General features: G+C 40.5%; 1 protein-coding gene across 1 annotated transcript in view; it reads left to right on the top strand.

The window, feature by feature from the left end:
- The window catches only part of LOC126328694 (uncharacterized), a 145075-nt gene that overhangs the window by 19175 nt on the left and 105953 nt on the right, over positions 1 to 19947 (top strand). Inside the window, exons 4-5 of the mRNA XM_049996065.1 lie at positions 5799 to 5835; positions 9721 to 9758. The gene's annotated coding sequence lies outside the window, so the exon portion shown is untranslated. The remainder of the gene's footprint in view (positions 1 to 5798; positions 5836 to 9720; positions 9759 to 19947) is intronic.

The raw sequence follows: 19947 nt of genomic DNA, 5'->3' as shown, positions 1-19947 counted from the left end.
TAAATGTTGTTTATACTTGTGATCTGTATCCAGTTGTGTTTGTTCCTATGTTTGTTGTGTGGTAATAACAGAACATGAGGTGTCGATTAACTTCATCTGACCATCTCATCCTCTGTCTTTGTTTTCCATCTAGTGTGGTTGCAAGAAAGATATCCTGGAAAACAGCTCTATTTGGATTTAAATCATTTTCCAGTTGGCTTGCAGTGTCGTTACCATTGTGGGCGGGCATAGGGTTCAAGCGTCGTCCCCGACCATGACGGCGCTTGTCCGAGGCTTCTTTAGTTGTGTCCTGAACCAACTAATCACACTAAAAGGGAGGTTAGCCCTATTAGTGGTTTGTTCTGTTCGATGCCTTTGACTGGCAGAGCTTACCAGAGGCCAATTCTTTTCCCGGTCCTCCACGGGTATTATTATTATTATTATTTTTATTACTACTACTACTACTACTACTACTACTACTACTACAACTACTACAACAACAACTACTACTACTACAACTACAAATTAATAAACTACTTACAGCATAATACTCACAGTCAAACTTGAACAGGCTTAATTAATTGTAAGCCGTGTTTTGTCAATTGTACCATTTTGCACAGAGCATGAAATTGGAAGTATACAGGTCACAAAACAAGGAAAGGTCACACTGAATGGGCAGGTTCAACAAAAAAATTTATCAGTCCAATGAACTACAATGACAGACAGAAAATGAGCTAACAACTTGCAGCTTTTGCAACTGTTAGACAATTGAATAACATTATTCCAAATACAGGAAGATTCACAAGTCACACCACTGATTGAAGCTGTTGCAAGGGCTCTTAGTAATGTATAACACTTACGAAAAGAAAGAAAAGCCCTTAACTAGTAATTCATACATTGCAAACAAACATTAAAAATGACCTTTTACAAATATACCATCATCCAAAATTCAGAGCAAGCTGAGAGCTACAGCGGAGAGCTATCACAGTCAACAAGAAACAAGCAGCCAAATTCCCAAGTGGAGTTAGTGACTCACTATGCATCAGGTTAACAATTGACAGTTTACACTTTTAACTAGCAGGGTATAAACTTAATGTCTTGAGAATTAGTAGTAAGAGATCAAATTTTAAGCAATTAGTTAAAGGTACAATGAGGAGGAACCTCAGGCTTGGTAAATGTGCGTTAATCTCCCAATTTCAAGAGATGCTCCAAAAAGAGCACACTACTGGTTCCTGCCCAGAGGTGACACTCCACCATGGCACATGTCAAATTAGCAACTTCACTTCCCTTGAGCCACCACAGTGTGACTACTAAGGGCAGCAGACTACCAGTCAATCTGGGTGCCACGTGACGACGGAAGCGCCGCCATGGCAAAATGTAAACATACCTCTGTTCTGGCCCCTGGGAACTTGAACACACCATTTCCTGCTGACACACATCAATGGGAACAGTAATCTGCACAAATAAAGCTTCATACAATAAGGGCCAGGAAGTAGAAAATGTGAATGTCTGGCACAACTGACTAGAGATACAAATTAATACTTTTAAAATTTGTATTATTCAGAAGCAAAAATTTCAGCACCTGCTGATATATTAGCTCAAGTGTACACATGTACCAAGATTTCTTTACCTCAAACACAGATAGTGTTAGAGTAGATTCCCTTCATGAGACTTAAATCTCGGAATAGTCTTACACTTGCATGACACATGGCCCATGAACACAAAGTGCAATTAATAACATCGACTGATGATCATGCACTGAATCACCCATAGGTGCATTAATATTACAGATGCAGTTTCAGGTAATGCAGACATGACCTTACTCAAATATAACAAAACAACTCAAATCTCTACTCAGTTGTGAAGGAGCAGTGCCTTGCAGGATTCCAACCAAGGCATTATTGCCTTGTACCCCCACATGTGATCATCAAGGAGCGATAAAATTTAAGCCTGTAGAATAAGCCAGTAACTTGCCAAGCATGTTGCACGCAATGTCCGTATGTCTTCACGCAGGTCACCGCTATCAGTCCTCATGTGATCCAGCCCAGTTTGCCCTCACCAAATCGACCTTCAGCAGCATCTAGGGACCTGCACTGGACAGTGGAAGTCCCCCAAAAGAAACAACTTGCCAGCCACGTGCCCTTCAGCCAAATGTTTTCCAGGCTCCACCAAACTGACACACATGCACACATGCACGATCACACTTGTGCATCGATCAATTTGGAACATGAGATCAAATCAATTTTGGCAACTTAAGTAGTTAGTGATGCCAGTGGAATGCTGTGCACTGAAATTAGAGATTTCGGCTCAGACATGATTTGATCCTTCTGACCTTCACAGTTACTTCAAGAAAGACAGCCTAAGTTTTCACAGAACACAACACAAATGGCTATCTTGACAAAATTTTGTGGCTACCAATTGATACTGCTTTGACATACATAACCCAAAAAAGTTCTGTCTTGAAGTGCATGATGATCAGTTACTAAGGAGAGAGTCCTTGCCTTCAGAATGTACAGACAATCATCTGTTCCCAACATCATGTTAGTCATGCAAGGTGACCATAATTCTGGATCAAAAATTTTTATACTCAACAAATCCGACACATTGGAATGGAGATGATATGTCAGTTATCTCCAGCAACATTAAAAACACAGAAGGTAAAATGAAGACTTTTATACAGGAGTCAATTTGAATGAAGATGCACTGTTTTGTTTCTGGTTTGATTCCATCTGTTCCTTGAATGTGTGCTCTACTTTGCCATTTGTGAAGTCAGAGGCACTGTGCACATGGTTGAGATATAAATCGTGTCTGCAAGTCAGAAACTGAGAGAGCATAAGTTTTTCATGTGCCACTGCTATCTTTTAACCATATTGTCACTGTTGTAAGCAATACTTGTTTGCCAGGGATGATTTAGGTGAGCAATAACACAATGCGGGTGATGGATGTATACCATTGTGTTTGTATTTTGTCACTAGGACAGTCCCCTACCTTTTTCCATTTTGTGTGTTTTATTTCTGTGTGGTGTGATTTTTGACAAGCATGACAGCATACAGATGTGCAACTAGAAGCCCTACAAACACGCTTTAAGCAATTAAGCAAACAATTTGTTGGGCATCAGAATAGGTTTGTGTTCACTACACGTGGCTTGCCTGAATTTTCTGCACTTCTGCAAAGTATGAGGCAAGTGGCACATGACAAATGCAGCACTAGCAGGGACTAGATCAATCTCAAATGCGCAAAGTGCTTGGTGTTGCAGGTGGTCTGCTGTTTGTTCCCATATGTGCTGTGCCATGTAGGTCTGTATCCTTCTTGATTTCAGATTTGCATTTATTTTACAGAAAAACCTACCTCTCTTCTAATGTCAGAAAGCTTTTGAACTCCGATGCAATTTAAATTCTGTTCTCAGAGACTGGTCAACATTTTCTACAAATAGCTGAGATATAGTCATGTCTTGCAAGGATTAATTTAGTTGTAATGCCATCAGCACATGAACATTGCTTGAAGTAGTCCAAGTATCTATGGTAAGAAACCAAGTGACCATTTGTCATTTGCTATCATCAGACTGCAAGAATAATTCAATTATTCCAATCACAAAGAAAACAGGTGATGACAGATGTGAAAAATTACTGAACTATCTTTTAAATAAGTCATGCTGGAAAATAATAATGCGAATTCTTTACAGACAAATGGAAAATCTGGTAGAAACAGACCTCAGGGAAGATCAGTTTTGATTCCGTACAAATATTGGAACACATGAGGTTATACTGATCCTATGGCTTACCTTAGAAGTTAGATTAAGGAAAGGCAAACGTACATTTCTAGCATTTGTAGACTTATATGAAGCTTTTGACAATGTTGACTGGAATACTCTTGCAAATTCTGCAGTGTTACTCAACCTGTATTTTGAGCAAGCAGTAAAGGAAACAAAAGAAATGTTCGGAGTAGGTATTAAAATCCATGGAGAAGAAATAAAAAATTTGAGGTTTGCTGATGAAATTGTAGTTTGTTCAGAGACAGCAAAGGACTTGGAAAACCAGTTGAACAGAATGGACAGTGTGTTGAAAGGAGGATATAAGACAACCATCAACAAAAGCAAAACGAGGATAATGGAATGTAGACAAATTAAGTTTGGTGACATTGAGGGAATTAGATTGGGAAATGAAATACTTAAAGTAGTAAAGAAGTTTTTCTATTTAGGGAGCAAAATAACTGATGATGTCGAAGTAGAGAGGATATAAAATGTATACTGGCAATGGCAAGTAAAGTGTTTCTGAACAAGAGAAATTTGCTAACATAGAGTATAGATTTAAGTGTCAGGAAGTTGTTTCTGAAAGTATTTGTATTGAGTGTAGCCATGTAATGAAGTGAAACGTGGGTGACAAATAGTTCAGACAAGAGATTAGAAGCTTTCCAAATGTGGTGCTAAGAAGGATGCTGATGATTAGATGGGTAGATCACATAACTAATGAAGAGGTATTGAATAGAACTGGGGAGAAGAGGAGATTGTGGCACAACTTGACTAGAAGATGGGATTGGTTGGTAGGCATGTTCTGAGGCATCAAGGGATCACCAATTTAGTATTGGAAGGCAGTGTTAAGGGTAAAAATCATAGAGGGAGACCAAGAGATGAATACACGAAGCAAATTCAGAAGGATGTAGGTTGCAGTAAGTACTGGGAGATGAAGATTGCACAGGATAGAACAGGATGGAGAGCTGCATCAAACCAGTCTTAGGACTGAAGACGACGACAACAACAACAACAACAACAACAACAACAACAACAACAACATCCATTTTCTGATTCCTACGCCACCTTTGTGCACACCCAAAAGGCAGCTTTCTAAGGATGACAAGAAATTCAGTGGCCCCTGGCACCCTTCAAGAAACATTATTTCCCCAGTTGTGATGCCCAGGTAGAAATCTTACAAATGTAATCATTACTGCGACACAATGTTCCATTGTTGCACTTCATCTTTACCGTGCCATGTCACAGTCACTCGATTGACTGAGCCATGTAGTGACTCATCTCACATGCAGAGATGTGCTCTCCATGTTTTTAACCATCATTCTATGATGGTAAATTGCATTCACTATAAACAGTTGCACACACAGTGTCGTCGAACTCTTCAGGATAGCAAAAAGCTGGCTTTATATAATGTAATAGTTCTTTCAACAATTTCACTCTATCTTGTGTGTGTGAACCTCAAATGGCTCTCTGGGACCAAGATCCACTCACAAATTCCTGTCCGAGTAGCAGCAGATGTAGTCATGATGGACCCTATCACTATCTCTATGATCTGTGATTTTATAATGGTCTGTTATACATTTCCCCTTCCACTATCCTTTGGACTACTACACCAGGCCATTGTGAGGGGTGTTTGATCCAGCAAACTATGCTGTACTTCTATTTTGGTCACTGGCAGTATCGTTACACCAGCCTTCAAACATCAAGCAACTATGGTCTGCTTTCCCATCCTGTTGACTTGCGTTTTGTGGGCACCTTGTCCTACTCTGTGACAGTGGCTGTATGTAGCAGCTGGAATTCAGACCGTTAAGCTCAATTAAAACTCAAATATTTTGTCATTCTTAACTGGGATCATTATGCAGCTTTATCAGTCTCGCATTAATAGAATTTCATATTCATATACTTGTCACTGCACCTGATTCCTAATCGCTATCAATATTTAATTTGCCAACTCATTAACAATTAGATGGGCATGTGCAGTGAGATGACATACCACTGGCACATTTAAGGTATTTGATTTACACTTAAATTAAGTTGATGTAAAGTTATTCATATTAAATTTTTTTTTTTGCAGGATCCACAAGAGGTGCAAGCAGAAGAGGTAGTAGCAGGTGAGATTTTCACATTCTTCAGTAGCTTAATTACATGTTAAAGTAATCACTTTAATGTTATCTTGTGTGGCACATTTTTTCATAATTTTCTTTGACATTAATTCTTCATTGATTGTGTGCTAAAGCATATCAGTGAAACAGTTGTTCAGAATTTTATGCTAGAACCTGATACTGGATATTAATTAGCTAGTACATAATTCATACTGAAAATTGGCAGTGCCTTTGTAACTACAAGTGATTGGTCACAAATGTGCAGTTGTGTTTCAAAATTGTACTGTGGTAGATTGTGAGGAAAACGTGATCAAAGAGGAAGAAGACAAATATTTAAGTAGGAAATTGACATTTAAAAAATAAGTCATTGTAAAGGTAAGCTCACATTACTAATTGGCACACTACAACAAGTAGTAATGTTTAGATCACAGTCCCCTTATTCCATAGTCATGGCTCATACTAAAATCATCATCATCAGAAAAATATTGTTAAGTATACAATTATTGCTCAGCATAGTTGAGCTTCTTAAAGAGGAAAGTTGACAAAGTTATTGGGGACCAGAACAAGTTAACCACATTCATGGCCAGTGATTTGAAACCTCATCATCATGTCTTGATATGAAGACTACTGTCCTTGTAATCCTTCTTCTTTCCCAAAGCAGTATTTTGCCATTTGTCTGATGTGTGAAATAGCCTGACACATCTGGGTGCCATAGTTCACCATCACCTGCCAAGAGGCTGTTTGACTACCAAATGACAACATGCTACAGAGTATATGGTGCCTGACTTGTTGGTAGCACCACAACATGTGTACTGCATTCTCCAGACCCATCTCCAGTCCTCTCACCCACTGCACTTCCGTGCAGGGAGGGTTCCCACCTTTACATTTCAGAAAAGCTGGTGTTTGTGGGTATGATCTGTATGGCTCAGGGTGTGAAGCAGTCATTGAACTGAAGGATGCTGTGTTGTACAGCCTGCCCATGAACAGGGTATATACTTGTTTCTTGCCCTGTTCGTAGCTGGCCATTTCTGTGGACAGACAGCTCATTCATTGTCATGCCCAAATACAGTGCTGTACAATGGGTGCATCTAAGTTTTATATATCACATGACTGGTTACACAGGTAGCCCTGATTTTGATGGGATAGGCCATGATTGTGACTGCACAGGAGCAGTAGGTGGTGGTGGTGGTGGTGGTGGTGGTGGTGGTGGTGGTGGTGGTGGTGGTGGTGAATGGACAGGCCTTACATCTAGGACTGTAACATGGATATGAGTGATGAGGTAATGGTGTGAAAATCCTTTTTAAACACTCAGAATCCTAAACCCCTCCTCTTGTTCAGATTTACTGAAGAAATATTTGTGATCTGGATCCCTTTGCTTCACTTGGATTTTCTTAAGGCAACAATCCACCTTCACAGAAATTGACATCCTTCAAAGACGGCTACATCACTGCTTCTGTCCATATCCAACATTCTAAACACAAGTGATGCCTCCATTTTGACAACTGCCAACCATTCAGTACCTAGAATTTCCTTCCATACAGCCTATCCACCCACAGTTGTCACATCTACAGTGATGAACATTTCTCCTCGAAATGTACTGGTGGTCTCAATAAAGTGTACAAAAACAAATCTCCTGTGCCTTGCCTTTGCAGTCTCCCACAAACCCCTAAGTCTCTCTGTCTGGCCACAGAGGAGCATTCCCCTTGTAACTCAGTACCACCCAGAACTAGAACAACTGAATTACATTCTCTGCCAAGGTTCTGACTACCCATCATTGTGCTCTGAAATTTGAAATTCAGTGCCTAATATCTTTCCCTCCCCTCCCACAGTGGTATTCCTCCGTCCATCAAACCTACATTATATAATTGGCCATCAGAACACAACCCCTGCTCCCAACCCATTACATCATGGCTCATATCCCTGTAACAGAACTAAATGCAAGACCTGTCCCATACATCCTTCCACCATCACTTACTCAAGTCATGTCACTTACATCGCCTATCCCACCAAAGGCAGGGCTTCCTGTGAAACGAGTCATGTGATTTACAAGCTAAACTGCAACCACTGTGCTGCTATCTGCATGTGAGTGACAAGCAACAAGCTGTCTGTGTGCAGGAATGTCCACTGACAAACTGTGGCCAGTAAACAAGTGGACCACCCTGTTGCTGAGCCTGTTGCCCAACACGACATCCTTCATTTCAATGACTGCTTTACAGCCTGTGCCATTATGGATACTTCTAACCAACTCCAGCTTTTCTGAACTGCACAAGTCTGAACTCTCCCTGCAGTATATTCTTTGTTCCCATAACCCCATGGCTTCAACCTTGATTGGTCAGTTTTCTCACACATTCAGACTCTTCTGTCTCCATAGGAGAAATATTTTCACACATGTGGAGAGAATGGCTGATAGTATCTATCCAATGATAATGTATGTACAGTATCACTTTTTCCTTTGTTCATAAAATATTTCCCATTAAGGTTTTCACTACAGTCTGTTCCCAAACCAATCTATTTGTATTCCTGCTTCACCTCTCTACAGGGAGTCCAGCAGGAAAGTGCCATCTGCCACCCACACTCATGGTCCCATGTCCCACCTAGTTAGCTCAGGTAGCCATACCATTATAACTTCATTGCAGCACAGAAGGCACATGATAATGTTGTGCAAGTGAAGCAGCTTCCTAGTGCAAGCAACACAAAAATAGTTCTGATATGCTCTGAGGTTATCACTAATATGGGAATCATTCTTCAAGGTGTTAGGTGAGCACTGCAAGTTGCACTAGTGGTGTCCTAGATTCCAATGTTGTTGTTGTGGTCAGAGGAAAAGTTGTCTATAACAGCACCAAAAATGTGACAACTGACATCCTCATGGAGTGCCATCCAGGAGGCATAGACCTGGAAGAATAATGCCGGAATCAGGCAACATCATCATTGAAGGAGGATAGTGAGGTGGAATGACACAGAGATGAAGGCTACCGACGGGAACACAAGACACTGGTAATAAGTTTCCAGAAACAAAGAAGTAATGCAAATAGCACAAGAAGAGAGATGTTCCTTAGTAGTCAAGGGGAATAGAGCTTCATTGCAGCACATTTTGTGTGTAACAGCATGGAAACAGGTTTCTAGTGAAGGCAAGGTAGAGAATGCCCTGATCCACTAAAAGATATTTGCTACTATGAGAACTATTCCTTGAATCTCCATTTCAGCACTCTCTCTGTAACAACTGAGAAGCACTGCTGAAGGCACCTAATGTTTATGTTGCACTGGTGATGTCAATATTAAGGACTACATTCTTATTAACATAGTCATGACAATCTGAAGTTATGGTTGATGTAGAGTTTGTGATTTGGGGTATCCCTGAGAAAAAATTCATGATAATTTGAAATTGGGGGTGAAGTTCCCTGCAAGTCATTAAGTGCTCTCATTGTCAAATACATAATGATTATAATGTTTGCATATGCCTCCAGTGAATGAAGCTGCATAAACAGTCATACACACAGTTCCTAACTGTTCCACTTGCCACAGTGAGATAATCCTGTTACATAAAGTATTATGTTGCAATACGCATGTTACTACAGGATTGTAAAATTTGGTCAAACATTATGTGAAATGTTGACAGTAAAATTTTGTTTGTCCCTGTCACTCTTCAGATAGCAGCCTCCAACTGGAGTAAAGTTCTGGCTTTCTGTAAATCGGTTAGTAATGTTCACTGCTGTACATAATTAAGTAGATCAGATGCTCAGTTGTTCAATGATCAGTAGGCACTCTAAAAGATTGAAACAATTTTTTTCTGTATCTTGTCATATTGTAACATTCTTACTTAATCACCTGTTTGTGTTACCTTTGCAGATAAAGTAGTTCTTTTATTAACATGCAATTTCTTTTCTTGTCAATCAGGACCTGTTGAGGAGCAAGTCCCACCTCCTATTGCTCAGGTGAGTGAGAGAGAGTAGAGGATAGCACCAGTGAGACTGGCCGAGAACAGGTGAGTCTCACCAGTAGCAAAACTATTAAGGTTTCATGGCATGTAATGAACCCCACAGTGTTTCCTGGCCTCCTTCCCGGGTGCTCATAAGTTTCAACAGCTCAGGGTTTTCATCCCTTTTGTGCACTGCCCTTCACAACCTCATTTTAATTAGTAAACTCCTTCCTATGTATCCTATTCATTTCCACTTTCTTTCTCATTGTTTTTTGCACCACACTCTTTCCTGGCCCCACAACTTTTGCAACTTGGTCTACACTGGTGACCGAAATTTTATCTCAAGTACATTATATGAAACACTTCCTCCATTACCTCATCTGTGGGACGACAGATATGGGACACATGCTTTGTGAGAAAGACATTGTTTTTTGTGGAATATATTGAGCATAAATTTGTTGATCAAAGTCTTCTGCCACCTATTCGGCAGCTGCTTGCACCTTTGATCATCTTGGCAATGTTCCAGTGTCTATTACCCTTACCAATCTCTTAATATGGTGCAGAGAGTGATTTTTCATAGGGATCTCATCCTGCAAACTGATGAGGAACTTTAGATTAATTTGAATTTTTGTGGCATTCTTTTTGTTTGATGTGTTCAGAAAGGCCAGAAAGAAAACCATCTGATACTGGTGGCCTCATTCTAACTTTTGAGGGGGATACCCTCCCAGAGGAGGTCAAGGTTTCATGCTACAGATGTGACGTTAGCCATTCATCCCTCCTCCTATGTGCTTCTTTCCGTGGTTGCATTTTGAAAATGTCATTCCACTGTACAGCAGACCCTTTAGTGACTGTGAACACAGAGTTCATGATGAAAGCCCCTCTGTCCTAACACCTGTGTGTGATAAATGAACTGAAATACACACCACCCACTCTCCAGATTTGCCCAGTGTACAAGAGAGAAGATCAAAGTATACAAGTGTCTGTATCACCTGTATTTTGCTGAGGATGGCCGTAAGTATGAGACACTTCATCCAGTGTTAGTATCTTCAACTTTCTTCTATGTTCTTGTCCGTTACTTCATTTGCTCCTTTAACGTCTTCCTTGCACAGCCATGGTCTCTCCCTTCCCTCGCCGGTCTCTCCCTTCCCTCGCCGGTCTCTCCCTTCCCTCGCCGGTCTCTCCCTTCCCTCGCCGGTCTCTCCCTTCCCTCGCCGGTCTCTCCCTTCCCTCGCCGGTCTCTCCCTTCCCTCGCCAGTCTCTCCCTTCCCTCGCCGGTCTCTCCCTTCCACCCCACCCCATCCTGCTCCCACTCCGCAGCCCAAAAGTCTCCACTTCCTTCGCCAGTAACTGGGCTACTTCCCAGAACCCCACTTCCCAGCATCTCTCAATCGGGAAGTCTCTTACCATCACTGGACGGTGCATTGCTCCAACCCAAGGTTACCCGCTAATAATAATAATAATAATAATACTAATAAACACAACAACAACAACAACAACAACAACAACAACAACAACAACACCTGTGGAGACCCGGATAATGAATAGGCCTCCGGTATGTTCTGCCAGTCGTAAAAGGCGACGAAAACAACAAACCATTATTATTGCTAACCCCCCTTTTTAGTGTGTTTCGTTGGTTCAGGACACATCTAAAGAAGCCTCGGACAAGCGCCGTCATGGTGGGGGACGACGCTTGAACCCTATGCCCGCCCACAATGGTAACGACACTGCAAGCCAACTGGAAAATGATTTAAATCCAAATAGAGCTGTTTTCCAGGATATATTTCCTGCAACCACACTAGATGGAAAACAAAGACAGAGGATGAGATGGTCAGATGAAGTTAATCAACACCTCATGTTCTGTTATTACCACGCAACAAACATAGGAACAAGCACAACTGGATACAGATCACAAGTATACACAACATTTATTACCAGATACCCCATATTACAATTCTTAACAGAACAACGACTAGCTGATTAAATTCGTGTAATGATCAAAAATAACAGGATACCACAGTCAGAATTAGAAAACATCAAACAAGTACAACAAATACTGGAACAAAATAATGTGCCATCAGAAAAAGAAGAAAATACAGTAATGGACTCTCACATCCCAGAGCAAACAATCAAAGAACAACACGCATCAATTAAACAATCAGAGGAAAATAAATTCATAAGACTGCCACCAGAACCAACACAAATTAAACACGATGTGGCACACATGGTAGATACAGAAGAAAAATTTCAGCTGACATATATAGCATATAAAGACACAAATACAGACATTAGACCATTATTGCATAGCCTGCCATATAACCCACAAGTCAAAACAACAATAAAAACTATCAACACAGTCATACACAACAAAATAAATGAAAACAGAACTATGGAATAGTTAAAACTACTGTTTTATATAGGAGCACTGACTACACTAAATATACACACTAGGCAGAGATCAGAACCAATCAACACACAGAAGAAACCCACAAAACCAGCATGGCAACACAGACTACAGATCAGAATAGAAAAACTGAGAAAAGACATCGGACAGCTAACGCAATTTATAAGACATCAAAAGTCAGAAAAAAATGAAAAAGGTTAGGTAAAATCTCACAACAAGAAGTGATAGAGCAATTAGATGAAAAGAAGCCGAAATTACAAACATTGGCCAAATGACTTGGAAGATACAAAAATGTGGAAATAGAAGGAAACAAAACCAAACATTCAACACAAACCAAAAGAAATTTTAGAAGACAATAGATAACACACACATTGTAATAGATAATCCACCAAACATAACAGACATGGAACACTTCTGGAGCAACATGTGGTCAAACCTGGTACAGTGTAACAGGCATGGTGGATTCAAGCAGAAACAGGCATATACAAGATTATACCACAAATGCCTGAAGTGATAATTTTGCAACATGAAGTCACCCAAGCAATTAATTGTACTCACAATTGGACAAGATAAAATAGCAAATTTCTGGCTAAAGAATTTAACCTCAACACATTCTCATCTAACTAAATTATTTAACAGTTACATTGCAGACCCATATAGATTCCCTGATACACTTACACATGGAATAAATTATATGAAACCTAAAGATAAAGTAGACGCAGCAAACCCAGTTAAATACCGCCCCATAATATGCCTACCAACAATATAGAAAATATTAACTTCAGTCATTACACAGAAATTAATGACACATAAAACACAGAACAAAATTATAAATGAAGAACAAAAAAGGCTGTTGCAATGGAGCATGAGGATGTAAAGAGCAACTGATAATAGGTGCAGAGGTAACATATCAAGCTAAAACTAAACAAAGGTCGCTACACTATGCATACATTGAATACCGAAAAGCTTTTGATAGTGTACCCCACTCATGGGTACTACAAATATTGGAAATATACAAAGTAGATCCTAAATTGCTACAGTTCCTAAACATAGTAATGAAAAATTGGAAAACCACACTTAATATTCAAACAAATTCAAATAACATCACATCACAGCCAATACAGATTAAGCGTGGAATATACCAAGCAGACTCATTATGTCCTTTCTGGTTCTGCCTTGCTATGAATCCACTATCCAACATGCTAAATAATACAAATTATGGATACAATATTACTGGAACATCCCCACACAATATCACACATTTGCTATACATGGATGATCTAAAACTACTGGCAGCATCAAATCAACAACTCAACCAATAACTAAAGATAAGGTAAGCATTCAGCAATGATATAAATATGGCTTTTGGAACAGTCAAATGTAAGAAAAATAGCATAGTCAAGGAAAAACACACTAAACAAGATTACAAAAACTCGAACTCGGGACCTTTGCCTTTCGCGGGCAAATGCTCTACCAATTGAGCTACCGAAGCATGACTCACGCCCGGTACTCACAGCTTTACTTCTGCCAGTATCCGTCTCCTACCTTCCAAACTTTACAGAAGCTCTCCTGCGAACCTTGCAGAACTAGCACTCCTGAAAGAAAGGATATTGCGGAGACATGGCTTAGCCACAGCCTGGGGGATGTTTCCAGAATGAGATTTTCACTCTGCAGCGGAGTGTGCTCTGATATTAAACTTGGTAGAGCACTTGCCCGCGAAAGGCAAAGGTCCCGAGTTCGAGTCTCGGTCGGGCACACAGTTTTAATCTGCCAGGAAGTTTCATATCAGCGCACACTCCGCTGCAGAGTGAAAATCTCATTCAAGAAGATTACATATTGGATAACCACAGTGACTGCATAGAAGCGATGGAAAAAACAGATGCCTATAAATATCTAGGATACAGACAAAAAATAGGAATAGATAATAAAAATATTAAATAACTAAAAGAAAAATATAGACAAAGCCTAACAAAAATACTGAAAACAGAATTGACAGCACGAAACAAACCAAAAGCTATAAATACTTATGCTATACCAATATTGACCTACTCATTTGGAGTAGTGATATGAAGTAATACAGACCTAGAAGCACTCAATACACTTACACGATCACAATACCACAAATATAGAATATATCACATACATTCAGCAACAGAAAGATTCACATTAAGCAGAAAGGAAGGAGGAAGGGGATTTATCAATATAAAAAACCTACATTATGGACAGGTAGATAATATAAGAAAATTCTTTCTAGAACGAGCATAAACTAGCAAAATACACAAAGCAGTCACTCATATAAATACATCGGCTACACCACTGCAATTTCGTAACCACTTCTACAACCCTTTAGATCACATAACATCAGCAGATACAAAGAATGTAAATTGGAAAAAGAAAACACTACATGGCAATCACCCGTATCATCTAACACAGCCACACATCGATCAAGACGCATCCAACACATGGCTAAGAAAACGCAATATATACAGTGAGATGGAAGGATTCATTATTGCAATACAGGATCAAACAATAAACAAAAGATATTACACCAAGCATATTATTAAAGATCCCAATATCACAACAGATAAATGCAGACTTTCAAACAACAAATAGAAACAGTAGATCACATCACAAGTGGATGTGCAATACTAGCAAATACAGAATACCCCAGGAGACACGACAATGTAGCAAAAATAATACATCAACAGCTTGCCTTTCAACATAAACTTATACAACAACATGTTCCCACATAAAAGTATGCACCACAAAATGTACTGGAGAATGATGAATACAAATTATACTGGAACAGAACCATCATAACAGATAAAACAACACCACATAACAAACCTGACATCATACTCACCAATAAAAAGAAGAAATTAACAACTAATTGAAATATCAATACCCAATATACAAAATATACAATATACAAAAGAAAACAGGAGAAAAAATTGAAAAATACATCCAACTGGCTGAGGAAGACAAGGATATGTATCATCAGGATAAAGTTGACATTATACCAATTATTCTATCAACTACAGGACTCATACCACACAATATCCACCAGTACAACAACGCAATACAGCTACATCCAAACTTATATATACAACTACAGATATCCGTAATTATTGATACATGTTCAATTACCCGAAAGTTCCTAAATGCAATATAACATATACCGTACAGTTAAAAGGAAGGCACACTTGATCAAGGTTCGCGTCACTTTCTACTTTAGACCAGACATAACGTCTGAGATAAGAAAGAAATAATAATAATAATGGAAACATAAATCCCAAGACAGTGTTCCTCCCTTGCATCTGTCATCTTATTTAGGTATATCACCTCATCCTTGTCGGTGACGACTATTAACGGCGAGGTGGTGTTTTCACCTGAATTTTGGCCACACAATCATCCAGAGGAATTGCCATGGATACTATAATCACCTACCAGAAATGCAACCTTCTGTCAGAACTGTACTGGCCCCAGGCAGCATCTGGTAGGATCTTCCCTTTAATTCACTCCAATGTCATTAGTGACCAGATCCCCCTATGTATCAACCTGGAAGCAACCTCTGGGAATCACCATTTGCAGTGTCCACTTTTCTCCAGGTAAGATAACTCCTTATGTTGCACTGTACCTTAATCCAGCAATTTCCACCCCCGTTTCTCCTCCTTCGGGACCTGAATGCCTGCAACTCACTATGGGAGAGTATATCTTCAATGGGTAGGGGTCTCTTAAATAACTAGCTTATTACAGATCTGAATTTGTGTCTCCTCAATGATGGTTCCTCTACCCAGTTCCGTGCTCATCATGATACCTTTACTGCTATTGATCTCATGATCTCCTCCCCTGCCTTTGTGGTTTCCCTACATTTGTCATCACATGATGACTCTTTGTGATAGTGACCAGTTTCCAGTGATTCTATTGTTTACCTGCTGCTGCCAGGCAGACAGGTCCCCAAGTTATGCATTATGCAGGGCCAATTTTCCTTAATATACGTCTGCTATGCATTTGTACACCTCCATGTTGAATTCCATTGATGTAGTCAGTCAAGGTATATATGCCACTCTTCTTCACGCTGCTGGCACTGCTGTGCCCTCCATCCACAGGTCCTCCATTGTCAACTGATACTGTGGTGGGCCAAGGGCATCACAGTCGCTGTCCATAACCACTGATGGGCATTGCACCAATTTAAGTGATACCTTTCAGAGACCAACCTCTTCGCATTTAACTGTGTCCATGATAAGGCTCATTATCTTATTAAGCAGCATAAAAAGGAATGCTGGGAGCACTATGTGTCCTCTCTGGGGACATATTCATCTTCATCGCAGATTTGGTCCACGCTCCGCAGCGTTCTCGGCTGCCAGTGACCATCAGTTGTCCGGGGCCTTAACCTTGAATGTGATCTGTGCACTGATCCATTGGTCCTCACAGAACACCTTGCTACACACTTTGTGATGGCATTGACATCATCTTTCTTTCCTACTAACTTTCTCCAGCAGAAGTGCGGTGTTGACTAGACCCCTCTTTGTTTCATCCCACACCACACGGAGCCCTATAATGAATCCCTCACTGATTGGAAATTGTTGCAGGTTCTTACATCTTCATGGGACATGGCACCTGGCCAAGATTACATCCACAACCAGATTGTCTTGGATCTTAAACTGCATTTGGTTCACATCTGATTTATGGTCACAATGATGAGACAGTATAGTTATTCCTTTCCTTAAGGCCAGGAAGAACCCAACAGCTCCCGACAGCTACCACCAAATTAAGCTGACGAACGTATTATGTAAACTGCTTGAGAGGATGGTTAGCTTCAGATTATGTTGGGTATGCAAATCTCTGTGCCTTTTGTCCCCATATCAAGCAAGACAATCTCCAGCTGACCATTTACTCGGATTGGAAACAGCCACCGACAGGTTTTTACTCACTGCCCACATCTTGTCGTGGTCTTCTTTTTACCTAAGGCACATGACATGGGTTGGTGCCATCACATTTTAGTTACCCTCCATGACTGAGGCTTCAGTGGTCCCCTTCAGAATTTTATCCACAAATTTTTCTCTCAGTGGCTCTTTCAGGTTCAAGCTGGCGTTTCAATCAGCACTCTGGCATTCTAGAGAATGATATCCCACAGGGGTCGGTGGTTAGTGTCCCACTCTTCCTCTTTGCAATCAACCTCTGTTGAGCCTCTGGTTACCCTGGCATTGTACATTGATGATTTTTGCATGTGATGTAGCTCCAACTAAATAGCATCTGGTGAGCGCCGGCTCCAAGTGCCATCCCATGGAGCTCTGCATGAGCCACCTCCTATGCCTTCCAGTACTCTCTCTCCAAAATGTGGGTTATGCATTTTTACCATCGACTCACAGTATACGCCAATTCAGATCTTTATTTAGGTGTCCAGTTCCTCGATGTTGTACCACAGTCCTGTTTCTTGGGCCTTATCTTTGGTAACAAGCTGACATGGCTGCCCTACATTTGCCACCTATGGACTGTATGTGGGAGCTGAATGCTCTCTGCCTGTTGGCCCATGTCTCTTGGCGTGCAAACTGTATCACTCTTTTCCATCTTTACTGTGATCTGGCCTTGTCCAAACTAGATTGTGGTGGTCAGGTTTATGGCTCAGCAGCCTTTCACACTAGTCTTATCGATAGTCCCTCACAGAAGTGGGGCATCCCCCGCCACAGATACAACAGAGCAAACTACCACTTTCTTATGCAGTCATCATTTGCCTGTTCCCTGACCATCCGATGTACCCTGTGCTGTTAACCAATAAGGGATGTCTTGCTCCTGAGACCCGCTCTTGTGTGGGACTGACAGTTGGCATGCGTCACACTTCCCTGTGTTAGGATCCCCATCTCCACTCACTGTAATGCACCTCGTGTCTTTCCTTCCATACCCCCCCCCCCCCCCCTCTCTCGATTGTAACTAGACCATGGTTTAGGACTGATCTATTCCATGGTCCGAAGATCTGTGTGTTGCCCCTTTCGTTCTCCACCAATTTGTGCATGCCATCCTTGAAGAGTATGTTGTACACTGATCATTATAAGACAGGCAGTAAGGTGGAATACACTTTCATGTCTCCTATTGTCTTAGCAAAAAATTTAGTGCTGGGATCATTTAGTGTGTTCACAGCATAGATTCTAGCAATTCAGAGCCCTCCACTTTTGTTTCTCAGGCCTCCCTCCAAGTGTTCCAATACTCCAATACTTCAGACTCAATGAGCAGCATGCATGCTATCGACCAATGCTAATCTCATCATCCTAGGTTTCTGCTATCCATGCCCTTCTCTCTGCCCTTGAGTGTGCTGCCTGTTCAGTTGTCTTTCTCTGGGTCCCAGATCATGTGGGCATCCCTGGGAATGAACTGGCTAACCATTTGACTAGAGAAGCAGATACTTACTGCCATTTCCTTCCATGATTCCAAGTGTGGATATGCGGATCTATGTCATATCCCTCTTTGCCCAAAAATGGAATGACAGCTTGTGTGCTACTGCTCATAGTAATAAACTCCCCACAATCAAGTAGTCTACTCCTCTCAGAGGGAGTCCAATGTTTTAGGCCGTCAATGCATTGGTCCTACCAGGCTCACCCATTGTTTCCTCCTAAGTAATCTATGTAATGTCCCCCCCCCCCCCCCCCTCTCCCCCACCATCGCTCAACGTGGTTGTTGAGCCAGACTGATGGTATCCTGTAAATGTTTCTTTTTTTCAGTATAAAATTATTTGGATTTTCTGAATAAAACAAATCAAGTTTCACACTTCTCATGGAATTCTAAGTGTGTTTTTTTATTGCTGCAAAGTAGATGCACCGCATAAATGGTTGTAGCAACTTGGTGTGTAACCTCTGATGGCAGTGCTTGCTGACTGCAAGCAGGGTATCTTTGTGGAATTAGACAACGTTATGTTTTCCGATGTTGTTTGGCTTTCTGTGTGACAAGTGACTGTTCATATCTGTAAACATAAATGCTTTGCCATATGTGTTGACTTGTGGAGTTTGCTTTGTGTTGTTTAGCTGTTCAATTTTGCATATTTGATGAATTTTGCTCATACCTGTTTTACATATTTGGTTTGTGGATATCAATATGCCCTTCTTCAGCAATTGAGTGTTTAAGAAAAGTCACAATGAAAGGAAGAAGAAATCTTTTTGTTTTGTTTTGTTTCAAAGGGAGATGCTGCTCAGACTGCTTCACCGACTACTCCTAATGAATGTGACAAAACTTTTTCCAGCAAGAAACTTTGTGACAGGAAAGAAAAATTTGAAAATCATGAAAGTGACAGTAATGATGTGAATGAAATAACTAACCTTTCCTTGCTCTCTAATATTTTGAAACATAACACATTATGCCAAGTTTGCAAAGAAAGAGGACTGGAATTGAAAATAGCTTCGAACATTTGTTTGGCATGTTATTGAAGTGTAACAAATGTGCTGCAGAAGCTTCATTTTCTAACATTATTCCTCATAGTGGTAATAGTGGAATGAAAGTGTATGATATAATTGTTAGGCTAATGTATGGCTTGCGTTGCCTTGGCAAGGGCAGTGCTGCAGGGAAAATGTTATGTGGAATTATGAACTTGCCAAAACCGCCAACCAAGTTTGAATTTTGTAATGAATTGGTGTGATCTTCTGCTGCAGATATTGCTCAAGCAACACAGAAGAAAGCAGTTTAAGAATCTGTAACAGATAATGAGAATTTTAGAGATTTAACCATTGCTTTACATAGATCAAGGCAACGTACAGGTCATAAATCTCTAAACGGAGTTGTTACAGCTACAAGTGGAGACAATTGCAAAGTAATTGAT

This window comes from Schistocerca gregaria, chromosome 1 (genome assembly GCF_023897955.1).
Source record: "Schistocerca gregaria isolate iqSchGreg1 chromosome 1, iqSchGreg1.2, whole genome shotgun sequence".
NCBI lineage: Eukaryota > Metazoa > Arthropoda > Insecta > Orthoptera > Acrididae > Schistocerca > Schistocerca gregaria.
The sequence above is the reverse complement of the archived record's forward strand: the minus strand, read 5'-3'. Positions and strand labels throughout refer to the sequence as shown.